The sequence below is a fragment of the Pipistrellus kuhlii genome, unplaced genomic scaffold (genome assembly GCF_014108245.1).
Source record: "Pipistrellus kuhlii isolate mPipKuh1 unplaced genomic scaffold, mPipKuh1.p scaffold_m20_p_4, whole genome shotgun sequence".
In the NCBI taxonomy this organism is placed as follows: Eukaryota; Metazoa; Chordata; class Mammalia; order Chiroptera; family Vespertilionidae; genus Pipistrellus; species Pipistrellus kuhlii.
The window spans coordinates 40,197,424-40,218,361 of NW_023425540.1; the positions used below are offsets into that span (position 1 = coordinate 40,197,424).

General features: G+C 39.9%; 1 non-coding gene across 1 annotated transcript; it reads left to right on the plus strand.

Annotated features, from left to right (window-relative positions):
• The first annotated feature begins 16,462 nt into the window (after positions 1–16,462).
• LOC118703978 lies at positions 16,463–16,567 on the plus strand. Its single transcript, XR_004983218.1, has one exon. It is a non-coding gene; the product is annotated as a U6 spliceosomal RNA (small nuclear RNA).
• The last annotated feature ends 4,371 nt before the right edge of the window (positions 16,568–20,938 follow it).

A 20,938-nucleotide genomic window follows, 5' to 3' on the forward strand; every position in this document is an offset into this window, starting at 1 on the left:
AGAGAACTGCAGTTAATACAACAACTGAGGTGGGCAGAAAGAAGAAGATACACCAAGAAATGACCCAAGATCCAACTGCTCAAAGAAGTATAGTTTTAGAGGAAGAGATAGACTTACACACAGATAATATAATGGGTGATGGAAAAAGGAATTAATCATAATAATTATGGAATTCACTAGCTTCCAGTTGCCAAGTTAGGACACCACTATCCTCAGCGTTGCTAGGGTGGGACAGGAGAACAGTCCTGAGGGAGTGTCTGAGAATTTGACTCCCAATGGAAATGACTATGGGTCTGACTGCATGCTGTACTTCCCAGCCTTTTTCACACCATGATATATTCATATCAAGAGAACCTTAAACTCATTTTTACAATTCATCAAGGCAAAAGGACTTGTGTTGGAGGAAAATAAGGCTCCAGTGAGCCAGGCTTTGCCCAGCTGCATCCAAGGCACATCTGTAGCCCGACAAACCCACTGTGAACCTCGGCACATTTGAGACCCACTGTTACATGGTTTTGCCCTCTAGCGAGCCAGAGTCTTCAGCATAATACGAAGGAATGCTGCTCCACGCAGTTCAGTGCAGTGTGTGCGATGTGGAATGCACGCCAGGCAACGGAGGAGCTGGGATGGAACTCCAGCCTGAACACTCCCTAGTTTATATGACTTTGGGCAAGTTAGCTCATTTCTCTAAATTTAGGGAAATGTCACTAATATGTAGTACCCTGCAGAGACATGTTGGAACCTGAGGCATTCCTACATGCATTATCAAAATATCTTCCCACATTTTGAATCAAGTGAGAAAAAGTTCATAGAAGTTCTCCAGGGAAGGAACATGCCTGTGTACTAGCATAAAGCTTTGCATTGCACACAAGTATCTTCCCTAATCAACCAGCTGGTGGGAAATGACTTCCTGTCACAGAGTGACGCACGGTTGTACAACACATAGTCTGTTTTTCTTTATAGCAATGTTTTATTGTTCATGGGGGTTTTGCATTACTTTTGATTTTTTTAAATATTATATTAAAATATTATTTTTGCTGAGTCCCAAGGCTTTATTGATGCCTACTTACATTTTGCACCTGTGGCAAGTTGCTTCACTTGCCTCACCCTGATTCTGGTCCTGCAAACATGTACTTTGAAGGACCATTATCATTAGGAATAAGAACTATAAAATACTAGAAGCCTGATGCACAAAATTCGTGCAAGGGCTTTGGCTCAAACCTGGGATTCTCTACTGCCTCTGCTGTGGCCCCCACCCGCTGTGGCTTTGTCCAGAAGGACATCTGGTCTAATTAGCATATTATGCTTTTATTATTATGATCGATATTTACAAAATTGTTACTTAAAAGCAGTAACTGTTGATATATGATTTTATAATACCTGCAGAGATTCCATGGGTATTGCAGAGCTTGCTTGCTGGGAACCCCTGAAGCAGAAGCATGAGTGAGAACAACATGCAGCTTAGCAAACTCACTCGAAAGGCTGGGCAGTGGATTCAGCAGTCAGCCTCTGCCTAGACTCTGCTAAGGATCCTTAACCAGCATGTGCCAGGGAAGGGTGCTGGCCCAGCTGGGATCTATCTTCTCAGTTCTGGGGACCCTCTTGTGTGTCCCAAGCCAATCTGCATGCTCACCTTTCACTTTAGACCACATGTGTCAAACACAAGGCCCGCAGGCCAAATCCGTCCCGCCAGGCCTTGCAATGTGGCCCGCACCGCGCTGTCATCACTGCACTCCGCTGCGTTTCCATCACAATGACAGTTTATGACTGTTCAGTAAACCATTCGGCCCGCGATTTAGGCTGGATTTTAGATTTTGGCCCCTTCTCTGATTGAGTTCGACACCCCTACTTTAGACCCTCATGCTTACACCAAGGTAGCCGTTAATATTTACACCAAAAATAGTCTGTAAGTGCTGACATTATCTGCAGACTTCCATAGGAAGCTCTGATTAGCACCCTATGTTTAGCAAATGCTGATGGCCTGCTTGACTAATTGTGCTACAGGAATTCTGTCTCTCCAACTACTTAACTCTTCTCTCAGGCCCAGCACTGAGTCTCAGGGGACAGACCTGGGCATTTTAAACCCTCCTTTGGCAGGAAGAAGAGCTGCCTACTATGCATCTGACCAAAAGTGTCCCCCATCAGCAGCGCTTTAGGGGTACCTGAGACACTTCCTTCAGCAGTAGTGGCAACTCAGTAGTTCACCTGTGGAACCACCACACACGCGCAGTACTGCGAGGGCCTCAGAACACAAGCCACCGTGAAACAATACCTGCCACCACCTCTGAGAGCGATACCCGGAGGCCATTTGATGATGAGCACAGCGAAAGCACCAGTGTACCAGGTACAATTACAATCAGCAAACACTGGAAAATGAGCACGTGAATGTTGCTAACTACCTTCTTTTATTCTGCAACGTGCTGTCTAGCAGAACAATTCCATGCTAATTTCACAATAGGAAGGTGAATAATAGGTGCTTCGTTAGCTTTCTATTCCTTTGGTTGTTCACAGAGTGTGAAACACACACACACACACACACACACACACACACACAAACACACACATAAATTTGTTAAATATTAGGGGGAAATTAGCCATCAAAAGATAAAGTGCTTATAAAAGACAACAAATAGTAACATCTAGACCAGCGCCAGGCTTCTCACTTCTGATGAATAAATACTAATATCTGCTCTTGCCCATTTCACCTGGTTTCCACAGAGGCCACAGCTGGCACCCAGCCCATCAGCAGTACTTACCACCCTTTTTCTGCCTGGATGCCGAGGGCTCTGTGAGCAGAGAATGAGCAAATGCGGAATAAATGTTAGCTGCTGATCTCATTCGCACTTAGAGACGTCTCTCTCACTGCTGTGACACCACAGAGCCCTCAGACATGGCACAATCTGCCTCATTTTGCTCTCTGGCTGTTCTTCTATCTACTTTTCCCCCTGTGTGGAATAAAAATAAAGAGCACTGCAAGATACTTCTAAGTTTTCCATGGGCTTGTTTATATTTTAATTCACATTACAAAAGCAATATATGTCTTCTAGTTGTTCCAACAATATAGGAAGATGGAAAGCAAAAAGTTTAAAATCACTGATAGCCCCGGCTGGGACTGCTCAGTTGGTTGGGCATCATCCCATGTACGGAGAGGTTGCAGGTTTGATGACGTTTCTGTCTCACATCGATGTTTCTCTCTCTCCCCTTCTCCTTTCCTCTCTCTTTCTCTCAAACTCCATTTTAAAAATCTTTAAAAACAATTACTTATAATTTCATCAGCAAAAAATAACCACAAGTAACATTTCCACGAAACATCTGCCAGATTTCCCCCTGCCTCCTCCTCCTCATTTCTTTAATCTCTGTCTTCTTCCCCTACTTATTTGAAATGCCATTTCCATTATATAGCAAACTTCCAAATATTCTCTGGTTGGTTTCTAGACTCAGTTCCAGTGACTTTTTCCCCACATCGACTCTCCTATGATGTGAGAGTGAAGGTGAGAGTGGTGGAGAGGAAGAAGACTGTGAAGGTTCCATGTCTCCCAGTCCTCCTTTTCCTAAACCAGCTTTATCTTTGTACAGACAGTTGGGCCCCAGTGTCAGATTTTAGTTGAATAAAGAGTTGTGAGGAGAAAATTAAATTACATTAAAACCTCACGTAGAATTCCATTTTGTTTTTTCCTCTCAAGATGTGAGATTGTGATACTGTGCACCTGTGGCTGTCACTTTGATGGGACTCCCTTGATGTCACTGCTTTAAAGGGAAGATACTTCTAAATGGCCTAAAGAGCAATCACTACATGCATAACTCATGTGAGTATAGTATGAAATGGATGCTATCTCTTGTTCCTGAGCCATCCTTGGGCCCAATTGTCCTTTTCTGATGTCTCCTGCTGATGCTCCACTCCATCCTGGCGAGAAAATAGGGCTCCACTGCTGAGTGATTGTACCGTTCACAAGAGGTGTAAAATTCAGACATACCCCCTAAGACTGGAGGTTCTCACAACAGCTGAACCTGACTTACTACCTAATGCACTCTCTTGTTATAGCAACTGCCACCATGCAAACCAGGGTCCCAGTTGCTCATCTGTCTTTATAGGTCAGGGCCAGATAGCCACCCTTACTTGTCTATTGTTTCAGATACACTTTAGAATCATTCAGTCAAAAACTGAATTAAACTTTGACTTTATAGGAACAGTATTTTTGGCAACTCAGAGAAATGACCAAATCTAAAGGCATGATTTTTAAATGCAACTCCTTTAAATGCTATAGGCATTTTGCTTCAGTGAGTGTCCCAGAAAAGATGCTGACCTTTAATGCCTAACATTTATTCTCATTGTAAATTAGAATTGGTGAACACAGTTGGTGGTTTCATTCTATTTTTACACTCTGTGTTACCCAGGGGAACGTCTGAGAGGTGTGAGCATGTTGTCCTGATCCATCAGCACCTCATGAAGGTGAAGTGTTATTGGATCATAAGTTGACTGCTGCTAACTTAATGGGAATCATATGGTATAAGCTGTTGTTAGGGAAGTGGGTCAAGTAGATGTGGGAAAGAGGGAGAAACTTTAAATTACAAATTGGGAGGTGGGCCATTGAAGGCTAATTTTGTTTTTCCTGTTGGTTATTTCAGAAAATGTATTCAAATGTATCTATATAATTTCTAGCTGAAACCACAAACTCATCACCCATTCCCCTCCCTCTTCTCTTTTTCCTTATATTGTTTTAGGCTGCTATGTTACTCAAGTTACTCAGGTTACAGGATTTTATTTTTTTTAAGAAGCATGGCAAAATGAGGAAACTAAGTTCTTTCAGGTTATAAAGAACGGAGAAATTTGAGGTGGGTTTTTAAACACAAGGACACCTTCTATAACAAAAATAACAAAAGGTAACAAAAGAGTTTTCTTTATATATATATATATATATATATATATATATATATATATATATATATATGACATATTTTGAAGTGTGAGCTATCTGTCCTACCTATAAATACTTTATTGCATATGTGATCAAAGAAAAGTGTGCATTTTTTTATCATTCATTTGTAAATTAAATTGATATGCCTCTCAAATACTTTGATTCCTCTCTTGACTTTACCATGGTTTTATTCATTTACTAGAGGCCCAGTGCACGAAATTCATGCACTGGGGTCGGAGGGCATGTCCCTCAGCCCAGTCTGCGCCCTCTGGGACATCCCTCTCACAATCCAGGATTGTTGGCTCCCAACTGTTCACCTCCCTGCCAGTCTGATCACCCCTAACCACTCCCCTGCCAGCCTGATTGATGCCTAATTGCTTCCCTACCAGCCCGATTGCCCCCAACTGCCTCCCCTACTGGCCTGGTCACCCCTAACTTTCCTCCCCTGCTGGCCTGGTTGCCCCCAAATGCACTCCCCTGCAGGCCTTGTCACCCTCAACTGCCCTCCACTGCTGGCCTGATCACCCACAACTATCCTCCTATGTGGGCCATCTTGTGATGGCTATCTTTGACCACATGGGGATGATCACATGTGTGAGGGCATGAGGGTCAAATTGCATATTACCTCTTTCTTATATAGGATATTCAACTAATAAGGTGTTTGACTTTGCTAGTAGCAGGTGCTTGTTCAGGCCTCAAAGAACTAGAACAGGATTGATAAAATGACATTCCTCCTCTCCTACATTCTCCTACTGGTGACTCATATTTTCCCTGCTTGCCCTTCTGAGACTACTTAACCACTCTGACTAGTTGTCTCCATGCTTATTATCTTGCTTCTGGTATCTTCTTGCTCTTGGCACATGGTGTCTCCCTCTTGCCTTCTTACTCCCCATTCCTTCATCCTGTGCCACTTTATTTGGCCAAATCGCTCTGTATATCTGGCATTCAAACTCAATGAGAGAGAGAATCTGATTAGTTCGGCCTGTCACCATCCTTACTGAAGAGCTTTTGTAGTAACCTCTAAATGGGCTGCCTTTGCATCAGGCATCAGTGTCTGGCCCAGCTCATTGTGACTAGCACAGGGTCACCTGGCAGAAAGCATGAGTCTCTATGCCCAGGGGATCCCCCTGCAGCTGCTTTTCTCAGAAAGACACCATGCATAGGGCCAGCCTGCAGAGTGAAATGGCCTGTTCAGCATGGGAAAGTTTTAGATTATTATTCATGCTCACTAAGAGGTCAACCCTTGCATTGCTACCAACACTGGTCTTGGCGCCGTTCATTGAAATGACAGAGCACCATAGAGTGTGGCTCAAAGTAGCATGTTGGCAGCAGAGATGGCTTGGACTTTACCTCTCTAAGAGCATCATTGAGGGACTTCAGCCAGGAAGAGGGGGCTGTTGGTGAATATGGAGCATATGTGACTTGTGTTTCCTAAGTTGTACCAGGCTGGAGATAGGACATGAATATCAGCAGTCAGATAGAATTTGTCCAAGTCCACCCTTTTGTGCTCAGAAGACACTGCTTTCTCTCTCAGCTTTTTCACCAATAGAGCTTGGAGTTCCCATAGGGTTTCCCCCATGTGTGCTGAGCACTAAGTCTCTTGACTGCCATGACATATCTGAATTCTATCCCTCTTTTGTCTTGAAACTCTGTGATGAACACTCTGGCTGCATCTGATGCCAAGAATAGCAGCTGTGTCTCCCGCCAAAAACATCGCAGCAGCTGCTTCTGCTGCTGCCACTGTCTTCCAGACTGAGGTGGCTCCTGCCTGCAGGAAAAGATGTCACTAGATCTCCCAAGTGTGATGATACCCAATGTCAAGGGCACTGACATCCAGCCGCAGCTGCAGGGAGCTCAGCTTCGCCTAGTATTGCAGCCTGCATTGCCAGTACCTTTGTCACTATCCCAAATGCCACTCCTGGTGCCTATGGGCCTGATGCCTGGACCCCTGGGGACATCTAAGGGAAAAAAGATTTTTCACTTTTACTTTTCTCTTATTAAAATTTTACCCTCTATAGACTCAGTCGTGAGTTCCTAGGAGCTGGGCCAGGGCATAATCTAGGTGAGAGATTGTGTTCAGAACCACCTCATCCTTCCCATATCAGCCCATTGACTTCTCTGCTTCTCTTTATTTCTTTGGGATGGGTTCTTTCCCACAAACTTCTTGGACCCTCAATGTGTATTGAATAAGATAGGCCTCAGCCAACCTGCAGCTTCAGAGGAATTGTCTATGAAGACCAGAGATTTAAATTGTCAAGGGCATGCTAAAATTAATGTACTAAATAAACAAATAAAAACTTATTTATTATCTCACAGGACAATAATTTATATTGTTTAGGGTCATCTTTTCTACCTGATGGAAATGAATTGCATCTATTCTAAACCAAATTAATTCAGTACATTAGCAGGGATCATTTGCATGTCTTTCAGTCAAGAATCACTTGCTTTGATATTATATTTCTCTCTACAAGTTAATCTCTACCCCTCTGAGTTGCAAAATAGCCTACTCAATAAAAACTTAATCAAAAGTGCATACCACTATAGAATATATAGTACTCAGTAGAGCTAGACCATGCCTACTACTCTGCTAAAAGGTCAACCAATAATCTCTTTTGTCTATTTCTGATTTTTGGATAATTTTTCTTAACAGTGATCATATAAAAGGAGAACTCAAAGTGTCCATTGCCTGGAGCTGTATGGACGTTACTGGTGACCTTAGCAAGAATATCTGTAGTGGACTGGATGTGGGAATGGAAGGCTGATAAGTTGAAGGATAAATGGAAGGCTGGATAATAGACATGGGAGTACAGGTGATTCTTGCAAAGCTGAGAGAAAATGGGGCAATAGTGGTAAGGCATGAAAGAGCAAGGATTTGCTCTTTTTTAATTGGAATGACTAGAGATGTAAGTCTTGCCTGTTCACAATTTCTTCTTGTATTTCATTTCTGAGTCTTCAGATGCTCTAAAAAAGTTTTGTGTTTTCAACACAATTCCCATAGCAGCTGTCATGGAGAAATTGACTACAGAGCATGAGATTAGATTGCTTCAAGTGGCCCTCATGCCACAAATTCCGTTAAGAAAAATGACAACATGAACCTGCCATCCTAGGCATAGCTCATTAGACACAGAGTGAGTTTCAGATTCAGGAAGAGACCGTATATAGATTGGCCAATGACTAATGAGTTAGCCTGGCCTATGAGTTCCCCCTGTCTCTCTAACACCCTTCCCCCCCCCCCCAATCTAGGTTAATACAAACTACCAGGACCAAAAAAAATCCCTCTTGGAAAACTTGAATATAGGATATATAGAGGGAATGAGTAATTGGAAATGGAAGAAGTTGAAAGATACAAAGAAAGGAGAAAAGAAGTGACCATAAGTAAGTGTAAATCTGCAGGTAGAAAGAAGAATGTGAGGAGTAGGGGAAATAGTGGTAGAGACCATAGTGGCAAAGAAATAAATAAAATGCATTACAAGTATGGTGAAGTTGCTAGGGAGAGTAATAGTCACCAAGAGGCATGAGCTTCTGAAGGGGACCCTACCAGAATTTCCCTTGTCTGAATCCCCAGAGATGCTATTGCAAACACTGGTGTTAGAAGTGCCACAGTATATTAGTGCTTAATAGGAAAAGATCTTAAATCACTTTTGATTGACCATCTTTTCTGAACCAAGAATCACTATATTGTCTGACAATGAAAACATGTTGATGGCTCTGGATATATGAAAAAAAAGATCTATATCAAGAAACCCACCCTCATGTTCAGTGTTGGACCCAGAGTTAGCTTTCTGTATAACATTGAGTCAGGGCACTCTGTATGTACTGATTGTTTTCTACTTTCAAGTTTTAGAAAGTTACTCAAACTGAACTCTTTACTGGGAATTACAGATCCTCTTGATTCGTAAACATCTTTATCTTCCTGAATTTGAGTCCTTGTTTATGGTATTTACTTTAAATGGGAAATTAGAGAGACATTACTTAGTTTCTTTAAAAGTAATAATTTTTCTAAAACTGTAGAGAATGTTTCTTTTGTGATAAAAGGTATTTATGTTGTCTTTTTATTTCCCCTAGGGCTACTAAACACTGTGGTAGTCCTTACCAGCAGTGTTTATATTGTGTGATTTTGTTTATTTAGATGCTTGTAGAGTGTAAAATTATGGGTTTGGTGGTTTGTAGCCAGAATTTGCTATCCCACTTCCATCCTTGCTTTTACTTGATTTTTTTTTTTTTTTTGGTGTGTTTTTGTTTGTCTCTGTAAAGCAGATAAAGGGTATGTAAAATCCCCAGATTGATAATTGGGGAGAATTCCTCTCCATTTTGGAGCTGCACAATTTTCAAGTCAAGTTATATAAAAAGAGCATTGCTTTGGGTCAGGCTGGGGGTTGGGCTTGCAACATCTATAGCTTTTCCATATCAGGGTGTTCAACTGCTTGCCCCTCAGATCTCCCAGAAGAAACCCTGTTCTCATTTTAATTTAGGAAGCAACCTAGGAAGTCCGATTGGCTCAAAGTTGTTGTGGAAATATTAGCTCTCCACGCTGTGTAGGCTGCCCAGCCTCTAGTCACTTAATAGCCTTCTCGGCTATCAGATCAGCTGTCATATACCACAGTGCTTGTGCTCAGGTAACCTGCATTTGACTTAATAATGGCACCAAAGCACAGGAGTAATAATGCTAGCAATTCAGAAATGCTAAAGAGAAGCCATAAAGTGATTCCTTTAAGTAAAAAGGTGAGTACGTTATAATGAGATACTCTGAGAGGGAGAAATGCATTCACATGATTTTTATTACAGTATGTTGTTATCATTGTTCTATTTTATTATTAGTTATTGTTATTAGTCTCTTACTGTGCCTAATTTACAAATTAAACTTTACCATAGTATATGTATGTATGTATAGGGAAAGCATAGTATAAACAAGTTTGGTACTATCCTCAGTTTTAGGCATTCACTGAGGGTCTTGGAACATATCCCCTGTGGGTACAGGGAGACTATTGTATAGCTGTATGGATACAAGAATATTTCTTATCTGTATTTGAGGTAGTGATCTGGCATATTGTCCCTGATCCACATCCACTTCTAAGACTGAATTCCCCCCTTTTAAGCATTTAGATAAAATAGGCCCACTTGTATATACTTAATAATAATTAAGGTTTTTTTTTTATTGTGCACTAAATTATTGCATAAAATTCAACTTTTTCTTTCATGTATTTGATTGCTTGATTCTGAGTCCACAAAGAATTTTGAAGTGATATAAGGGAAACATGCTAAGACTCCATCCATGATGCTTGTGTGAGATGGGCCGAAAGTAAAACAATTCTTCCACATAGCCAGTGCTGAAGATAAACTGTGATTTCAATAGCAGAATCAAAGCATCATCTTGAAACCCACCCTGCAAAATGCTCATAAAACTGACATTTAAGTTGCTTTTTATTTTTCTTGACTTCACTCTAAAGGTTATGTAAGCATTGTGCAGCCCAGGGCTCATCTCAGTATTGGATAACGGAAAACTTCAAAAATCTCCCAGGAATTTCCTCTGGTTATAAATTAATAAAAGGGTGGAATTTTTGACAGCCAATGGATAAATTTAACAAATGATACTCATTAAAAGCATAAAAAGAAGCCAAAGCCACCGTGCTATGAGAATGAACCTCACTAACAGGATTTTTTTCCTTTCTTTTTACCCTTTTTTAGATTGCTCCAAAGCAAAAATGCACTATTGGAAATTAAACAAGCCAGTTCTCTCTGCACACTTTTCTTGTTTTCCTTTCCCCAGCCTTCATCTTTCAATGCATACTTACAAAGAGAGTGTCTTGATAGACAAAGGAACATTGCCTACTGGAGGGCAATTTGGTAATACTTCACCTCTGTGGTCTATATACTCTTATTGAAAACCCACCAGAAGCCAGCTACAGTGCTAGGTGCTGGCATTACACAATCAGAACAAGGACCAATTCTCATAAGGCTCATAATATATTCTAGCTTCTTTTTTTCTTCCTGCGTTTCCTCTCTGTGATTGAGATTAAACATTGGTGCCAGAAGAAAATTCAAGAAAAAAAAATCAATGGTTAAATGAAATCATACATAGGAAAGAACTTAGTAAACTATAAAAGGGTGTCCCATGTTAATTCTTCCCATGTTCATTATTATGTCATCACCCAGCTGACTACCTATACTTCTCAAACACATCCTAAACTCTTGGACTGGACATTTGAGGCCCTATAGGATCTGCTCCTTGTCTGTTTTCCCACTTATTTGCCTTCAAATGTTCTGTGCATTGGACAACTGGAGTTATTCATAGCCACATCAAAGAGTCTCTTCACTTAAGTTATGCTTCTCCTTTGTCCCGGAATGCACATCTTCCAACTTCCTTCCTGTCTCCCCTCTTGCCACCAACAATAGAACTCTGTGAGGAGGAGAGGCCCTCGCATGGCGTTAATGGAATTCTATAGGACACAGGGCTTCATGGGCCAGTTAGCATAAACCTTTGTTTGAAAATGTCAGGCATGAGGAGTCCACGAATGCGTGTTCTAATTTGGATAGAGAGGGCAGAAGGTTTTATGTGACTGCAGCAGTAGGAAGCCAGCGGGCATTTACTAGGTTCAGAAAAGGGAATAAAGTGGCTGTTCTTGCAGTCAAGTATTTGGACAGCTTGGAGTTTATCCAGAGTGAAGGGGAGGATGAGTTAGGACATAAATTCATCACGAGAGGGGATGGGGAACAGCTGCAGGGACTGAGGACATGGAAGGGCTGTGGTGAAAACTCTCAAGCCCCTCACAGTCTCTTCTAATAGACTCATCTCTCCACTGTGCATGTGCCCTAAAGCAGAGAGTGGGGCTCCTCCAAATCACAGATACTGGCTACAGATTTTTGAGAAAAGAGAAAAAAATGAATTAAATTCTGCCTTTTTTTTTTTTTTTTTGGTTCATTCCACTTGCATAGACAAAAAACAAATGAAATCCTGAAATTTCCTAAGGATTTATTGTTTGTACTTGTCAGCACACCTGAATAAAATTAAACTCTTAAGAATTATCTAATCTAACTTTACAGGTGGCTTCGGGGGGAAAAATATCTTAATGCTTAGGGGCAAGTCAAGTGTAAAATATGCTTTGTAAAAATGCCTGATAAATTTTGACATGACATGCTTTATTATAACAATGGATGATCTGATAGCTAGGACCCTCGGGCTTTTGGGGCTCATTGGTGTCAATTTTGGGAGCAAGGGTAAAAGATTTTATCTTGAAGCTTCAGTGTTATGCTGTATTTTGAGAATCTTTTCAAATGTTCATAACTGTTATTCAACAAAAAAACAACAAAAAGCAGATCTGCCATAAAATTTTTATATGAAAGTTCCAAGATTATCATCAGGCTATAAATTTCTCTGGTGCTATTTAGTCTGTGTGAACTACCTTTTTGTGATAAATATTAAAAAGTTAGACATTTACTTCACAGTTACTCATATCAACGTTCTGTTTATTTTTGCAACAGATTCCTCAAATGTGATATTTCCTAAACACTTCTATTTTCCCTAAACCAACCTGCTGTACATGAAGATGTACACGTCCATCAATAAATGGCAATTCCACCCTTCCAGTTACTCAGGCCATAATCTTGGAGTCACCCTTGACTGCTCCCTTTCTCTTATATCCCAATATTCAAATGATCAAGATATCCTATTGCTTCCATCTTTGAAATAGATCCAGAATCCATTACTTTGATAAAACAACTAAAACATGCATGTTCTGTGAGGTCTAGATTAAGAAGCATTGATGAAATTCACCAAAGCAAGCATTGCTATTTAAGTATGCATTACTAATATATAAAAGCCAAGTGACCAGACCAACCTGAACAACTGGAACGACCAGAATGACTGGTTCCTACCACCTGCACTGCAGTAGGCCAATCAGCTAGATCAGGGCAGGCCAGCCAACCTCCCACAGCCCTCCACCTCTCCCCCCCCCCCCCCCACTCCCCCGGAGCAAGCCCAGCCCTGATTGGGGCCTATCAGGGCTGAACTAGGCTGGCTGGACACCACCCATGCATGAATTTGTGCACTGGGCCTCTGGTTTTCTTAATAAAAGAAGAATGTTCACATCATCCATCTGTTGTGGCTTTTGAGTAGAGATTCAGAATGATCAGGTTTCTAGGACTGGCTGTAAATTGTTCATCTTTTGGGAACATGGGAATGGAAATCTAATATTGCAAAAATCTTCAAGAGCAGCCAGGAAATAGGCTGGAAGGAGAAGAGCAGATTAGACAACAAAAGTTACTCCCGAAGAGCTTGAAATCAATAGTACAAAACTTCTCCAACCCATTCTTGATGATGTCAAGGAGTGTGGGAAATAAAAGAGTGATTGGCATTAAGCCTCATTTGTTTTTCACATGTACTGTGATTTTTGCCTGACTTCATCAATAAAAGTAACACTATTTGTGTCTCTTATGATCATTATTAGATAATTCAGAATGACCTAATTTTGTCCAGAAATTTGCATTCTTTCTCTATGTTTTTCATATTGCCCAAGCTCTCAAAGTCTCCTCTTGTTGCTACCACCATCTTTACTTCCTTTACTTCCTTTTATTCAGCTTTGTTGAGGTATAATTGACAAAATTGTAGGATATTTATAAGTAAATATACTTATCTTTCTTGATCCTTCAAGAGAACCACTTTTTTTTTTCTTTTGGCTATTCTGCTTTCCCCTCCTATATCTCTATATTATAAGCTTGCATGCTAGCTTTTGATTTATAAATTGCAGCCATAATCCATTACTAGCTTCCTGCTATGATGAATTATGATTTAACACATTTACAGAATTACATTGCTAAATTTTGTTTTTCTTTTAGTTGCCTTTTTTGTTAATTATTTCTGTTTCTATCAACTATAAATAGTATCTTTTGACTACATTTCACTATTCTTTCCCACTGTCAGCTACCTGGACTTATAAATTTATATTGTTAAATTTAATAATATTTCAATTTTGTACTGTATCAATAAATACTTGTGTATTTTATATGGGAACTTTCTATGTGCAGCACTGTTACAAGTGCTTTGTGTAAAGCAGGGGTCGGCAACCTTTAAGACATAAAGAGCCACTTGGACCCGTTTTCGAAGGAAAAAAAAAACCTCGGAGCCGCAAAACCATTGCGACATAAGTGATACAGCTCCCCACCCCGCCCTGCTATCTGCCCTGCTAGTGTCGGACCTGCTGGGGGCCGCAGCAAAGGTTCAAAAGAGCTGCATGCGGCTCCGGAGCCGCAGGTTGCCTACCCCTGGTGTAAAGTAACTTATTTAAACTCCACAATTAGACTATAAAGTAGGTTATGATTATTATTTCTATCTTACAGAAAGAAAATTGAGTAACTTAGAAATTAAGTAAATTTTTGGACTCATAAAGCCAGTTAGAATTTTAGGGCCTGTGTTCCTAACAATTGTATAACATCCTCTCGGTAGGTTGTTTATTAAAGCTAAAAGTCATTAACCACTATTTGCATTCTCATGACATATAAATAGTATTCATTGCAATGCCAAGTAGCATACTATGATTATTATACTTAGTTTCTTATCTGGTTTTTATTGTCTTAGAATTCCTAATTGCTTTTCTTTTTTTCTTACATGGCCTGTCCTTTTGTATCCTAAATTAAATTATTTTACTATCTCAAGAACAGTATTAAATCTCTGTTTTTCCTCTGATGCCTTTCCCTCAAGCCTTCCATTATTCTGCTCTAAGAATGAATTAGAGCTCACTCTTTTCCTGAAATGGATCATCTGTTTGCTAGATTTTACATTTTCCTCCTTGGTTTGCTGCCTCATTGCACTATAACATATCTTCAATTAATCCAGGAATCTGCATTTGTAATAAATTATTGCACTGTAATAAATTTTGCAGGTTATTCAAATGCAGAGAGTACTTGGACTTCCTTTGAGTATCCCACTTTATGGCAGAGAGGAAAAAGAGGAGCTTAATTAACAAGCCAGTGTCTTCTGATAAATACTTTAAGAGGAAATAGAGCAGAGAATATCAGTATGTAAAGATCTCTAAAGTACCTGAGCCCCACTAGAGTTAAAGAGATGGGAATTCTTCACATTACACATGTAAATGAACCAAAAAAATATGGATGTCATTACCAGGTTAATTTATTTTCCTTTTTAAGACAAGCTCATTTGCATAGGTAAAGAACTTTTAACTATCAAAATACTAAATTTTGAAATGAGGATATTTGTATTGGCTCTGTGAAATAAAGATAGCAATTCTACTGAATAATATTTCTTCTGCACCCTAGATTGATGAGTCTCTCTCAAACACAAAAGATGCAAACTCTCAACCTGCCATTTTAAAATAAATAGCAGTTTCATACTTGTCTCTCCCAAACATATCTCTTATTTTCTGAACTGCTTGGTGTTTGTTCGTTGTGTCAAGACAAACCGCAGGCTCAAAGGCAGACGTGAACAGGCAGACGTGTTGAAACTGGAAGACTTTCTTTGCTGTCAACTATGTCAGTTGGAGGACAGATCACCAAAGGAAGCTATTTGGTTGAAAAGAAATATTCACATGAAGTAAAGATTACATTCAAGCGATTTTATTCCTTTTTTAAGAACCTGAGCTATTCTTTCACTGTGTTATTATGAATGTAGACGGGTGGAAACCTGCAAACTCCAACTGTGAGGGAAGTAAAGGTGACAGAGTCTTTGTGAGATACTTGAAGTAGATTGGTCCATCTTCCTCTAGCATGTGTCCATCAGACAAATAGCTCTGATTGCTTTACAGACATTAAACTCTACAGGGAAGTTACTCACTCTGATTGAAGTCTAGCATGATTGAGCCAAAAATTACCATGGCTAGATGCCAAGTGACATTTTCCCCAAACCACGAATGGCTTGTCCATTTTCACAATCCCGAATAAGGGTTGCTTCAAATCTATTCACCACCCACTTTGTCCTCAACTATTAAAGCAAAAGCCATTGACCAACCTTTCCTTAAATTGTCCTTTCTAGTCTACATTTCTTACCTGGCTATAACTTTATGGCCAGTATTTAATGGCTGACGTGTAGACTGATTTAGCAAAGCTTAGATCTGCTCAGTTTGCAGTTTTAAAGATATTTGGATGCAAACATGATTAGCTTCTTTTTTGTGTATTTTATATGGTAACATATTTTATATGGAAATTTCCTCAATATTTGAACTGATCACATAGGAGAGAAAGCAAGGGAAGAGGGAAAGGGAAAGAGATGGAAGATGTCTGCTGTGAGCTAGCACCGGTTCTGCTTTTTTGAGCCCTTCACCATCCGCTAGCCTCTAAGCTCCTTCACTCACAGCTTGGAAATGTGTGCAGGTCTTCTGTTTCCATTATTCATGTTATAATTAAATTTGTTTAAAAAAAGAGAGAGATAAGTGAATCTATAACTTATTGTGACCCAAAATAAAACTATATAGGGTGATGAGATGTACTAAGCCTTCAGCCAAGTGGGTATCAGTATACCAATCATTTTTAGCCTTTAAAAATGCATTCACTGATGACCCATTCTCTGGCTGGCACTGAGTTGAACTGCAGGCCCTACTGTACTCATTTAGCAACACATAGAGTAAAATTCAAATGATACAAGGAAGATTGGCATTGCCCCTGTGCAAGGATGTTATACAAATTACTAAGCATTCTATATTTTAAAAAAGAAATAAATATCTTATTGATATTACGGTCATATCTCCCAAACTCAAAAAAATATATAATCTTAATTTTTACCTGCCACTATGTTAATTTTATTTTACAAAACAGCTTTTTATTTCTTTCCCTTTACTATCACAAAGAATATTTTCTATGTTTTCAAAATCATCTATGTTGGCTCATTATGTCAACTGTGGTTGGTACATGCTGGGCTGGGACTGCCATCTAAGGGTTTAGTATCTAGTTGGGGACACAGATTGATCAAAATATGATGATCTAACATTATAATCATGTTTATGATCTCAAGTTGAGTTTTTTACCTAATAAGTAGTAACAACAATTATTGCCTAATTTTGGGGGTGGACTAATGGCTAACATTAGAAACATGCAATTATTAGTACAGTAAGATAAAATATTTATATTTTGTTTCAATCGTATTCTTTTAATTAACATAGAACATGAGTTTAGCTTTTTTCTTTTAATAATACTTTAAATTATAATACATCAAATGAATGAAAACAGGTGATTCTCCTGAGCCCTCTGGTTGAATTCTCTGGACCCAGGTGATGAAAGCACCACAGCAAGCAAAGCTGAGTAGGGGAGGACTCGCTAAGATAATCACCCTATGAGCTGTGCCAGTTCCAGCCTTTTGCATACAAGTAGGTAAAAGAAAGCTAGAGAGTGGAGAAATTTTGGTTGTTTCCTTTCAGTGTCCATAAATTACATCTGTAGCATTCAAAACTTCTGTTGTATGTCTAAACTTAAAAAGTAGCTCAGGGATTAGAATGCCTCTCCTCTCCCCTGTCTTTCTTGTGGCCAAAATGTACCCAGGAATCTCTCACATCAGAATCTGTTTTGAAGGCAAGGGCAGCCCTTGTAGAGTGGCCAGACACTCACAAAAGCTCTGCTCTTCCTGTTAGCACCCACCCAACCTGAAATCTAGAGGCTGGAATCCTTGATCTCTGGACTTGATACATGCTGTTCTTGCTCATTTGTTTTTAATTGCTGTCTTGAATTCCATTGTATGAACATACCAGTCATCCTTTTGAAATTAGTTCAGACATTTCTTCAGGAAGGACTTTTCTGATTTGATGAACTTCCCTAAATAATACTTCTTTGTCCTGTAAATAATTAAGTAATAGAGAGGAAGGAAGGAAGGAAGGAAGGAAGGAAGGAAGGAAGGAAGGAAGGAAGGAAGGAAGGACGGAAGGAAGGAAGGAAGGAAGGAAGAAAGGAAGAAAGAAAAAAGAAAAGAAAGAAAGCAAAAAAGAAAGGAAGAAAGAAAGAAAGAAAGAAAGAAAGAAAGAAAGAAAGAAAGAAAGAAAGAAAGAGAAAGAAAGGAAGGAAGAAAGGAAGGAAGAAAGGAAGAAAGAAAGGAAGAAAGGAAGAGAAAACCAAGTTTCCTAATGAGGCACTCTCATAGCGTTCAGTATTTTCTTGGTAAATTAGCTTTTTTACTATTTGTAATGAATTTAAATATTTGGTTAATTTTTCTCTTCCCTACCATATTATGGTCCCCATGAAAGAAGCCACCAAGCTTATTTTGCTCACTATCATTTCCTCAGTGCTTAGCATAAGAAAGATTAAAACATAGTTGTTAAATAAAGAATGTTCCTCTGCAAACATTTCTACCAGCATAATTTTTTAAATATATTTTATTGATTTCTGAGAGAAAGAGGAAGTGGGAGAAAGATATAAACATCAATGATTTGAGAGAATCATTGATCAGATGCATCACATTGGGAATTGAGCCTGCAACCTGGGCATGCACCCTGACCAGGAAACAAACTGTGACCTTCTGGTTCACAGGCCGACGTTCAAACAGTGAACCTTGCTGGCTGGGCTCCACCAGCATCATTTTTATAGAATGATATGGCTTTGTGCATTGGTGAAATGTGGAACGCAGGATTCCAAAGTCAAAACCCTGTCAATAAAAGTAGGAAACTGGAAACTGATGCACACAGGGCCTCTGGCTTTGGAGCTGCAATAATGCTGGAGCCCCTAGAGAGGAGAGGCAGCCATTGCATCCTTCTCTGTCAGCCGAGAATTAAGTGTGTGTGTTTATGGAGTTCAAGGTTATTTTGCTTTGAGGGAGTTAATTGATGGAAGGTTAAGTAAAGCCACAAGTTTTTACTTAAAGAAAATATAAAATGAAGAATTACTTTAATTATGAGCAATGCATCAAAAGAAATGTCTCCCAAATTAATCTTTTCTGGGTGAGAAACAAATATTCCTATAATTTATTTTAACTCCTCTTTAAAAAAAAAAAAAAAGGAGAAGGGTACATTCTATCCACTCCTCTTAAACACACACACACACACACACACACACACACACACACGCACGCACGTACGTGCAAGTCAGGTCCAGCTTAGATTACAATAAACAACATAAATTAACTATAGGTATTAGAGCTTTTCTTCCCAATGATTGGTTTTGCTGTCCAAAGATTAGGTTTTCCATGTTAGCTGTGAGAGGCATGGCCTTCTGGTTAAAGAAGAGGCTCATTCTGGAAAGTGACACCAAAAAACATCCCACATCCTAAAGGTCAAGGGTCAGAAGTGTTACACAGCCTAATTGTGTCTTTTAAAGGCAACTCGGCTGAAATATTCCTAGTGAAAGAAAGCAGAACATTCTTGGAATGGCTTGATTCTGAACATTTGTTCTTAACCTATCAAAATTCTCTTACTCATATTCACAGAGTTTTTGAGTATTTGCTGAAGGCTTTTCAGAGTTGGCAATCAGTAAAATCTCAGTAAAAAGGATGGAGAAGGTGTCCTATTGATTTTTTCCCCCTACAATATCAACAAGTAAGAAAACTTAGATATCAGTGTTTGGGTTTTTTCCCTTATTGGTCTCCTTAAGGGAGGGGAATGTGTTGGGGTATTGAATAGAAAAATAGGAAGGAGAAGGGGAAATGTGGGAAGAGGGGCTTCCCGGTACAAGATTGAGGATGGTAAATGTAGAGTGACATTGTCAAGGTTTAAATAGCTTCCTCCAACTAACCTGCCATGAGCGCTGTGTGGTGACATTATAATGGCCCTGCAATCTGAAACCCAAGTAACTGCAAGGAAAAACGGGCTAGTTGAGATTTCCCATGCAGTAAATTCTGGCTAAGAGCCAGAATCTTTCAAGATTTTGCAGTCATTTTCAGACTGGCCATGTTTCTTACTTGTTGCTTTGTTTTAACTTTACACACTCAACCAGATTTTCTGGAAGTTTAAGAAGAGAGTTCACAATGTGTTGGCTCTGCCTGCTATCACTTCTGATAAATTGTAACCCTCTGCAGTGTTTCATGACTATGGGAAAAGCACACTCATGAGAATACAAAAAATTAAAAAAAAAAAAAAAAAAATATATATATATATATATATATATATATATATATATATATATATATATGTGTGTGTGTGTGTGTGTGTGTGTGTGTGTGTGTGTGTGTGTGTTTATTGATGAGAGAGTGAGGGGGATGAGAAACATTGATAGGCTACCTCCTGCATGCCCCCTACTGGGGATCAAGCCTGAAACCCAGGCATGTGCCCTGATCAGAAATTGAACCCATGACCTTTTGGTGCATGGGACAATGCTCAACAACTGAGCCACATTGACCAGGGCCGGGATAATCTCTTTAATACTAAGGAGTCATCATCATAAAAGTACAAGAAATGTTAGGCCTCTAACCAATGGCAAGGCAGGGTTTCAGAAAAGTATACTTACTGGAGATAAATGGCTAAACCTACAGCTGGGTGTAAGGTAGGCAGCAAAAGATAAAAATGTCAAAGAAGGTCATACCGCTCTCTTCCTGTCTCAGGTGTTGTATAACAACAGCCAACTAAGGATCTGGGAGTAGAATATGGGCCCTTTTCTTCCCCCCACATGCAGGGGAAATGGACAGAGTTTTAGAAACAAGTGAGGGATAGATATTCCCAGCTCCTCGCGTGTCACCCAGAGTCCTGACACTGATGATTTGCTCAGAGTCAGATTAGTACCCTTAGAGGCTTTTTTCTTTGAAAATATTATGAGGACCTTCCACTGGCGATTGAGAGTAATACCTGAAGAGTGGAACGAAACTTTCAGGAATTCTGAAATTAAAATAGCTTCTCTCTTGATGTTGACTGTGGAATTCTGGCCAATGTCTCTTATTGGGTTGGGGAGCTGGTGGCTCCAGTTTGCTGGTGCCTTGTCCCCAGAATGAGTATGCATGTTGGTCTACCCACCACCGGACTCCTTCCCAGTCCAAACGGGATTTGGGGGAGGCAGAGCGAGAGGGACAGGGCACAGGTACAGAACATGCACGGAATTGCTGTGGAAAACCTCGCAGAATCATCTTCCCTCTGAAGGGACCACCAGCCCCAGATGCCCCTCCCCTCCCG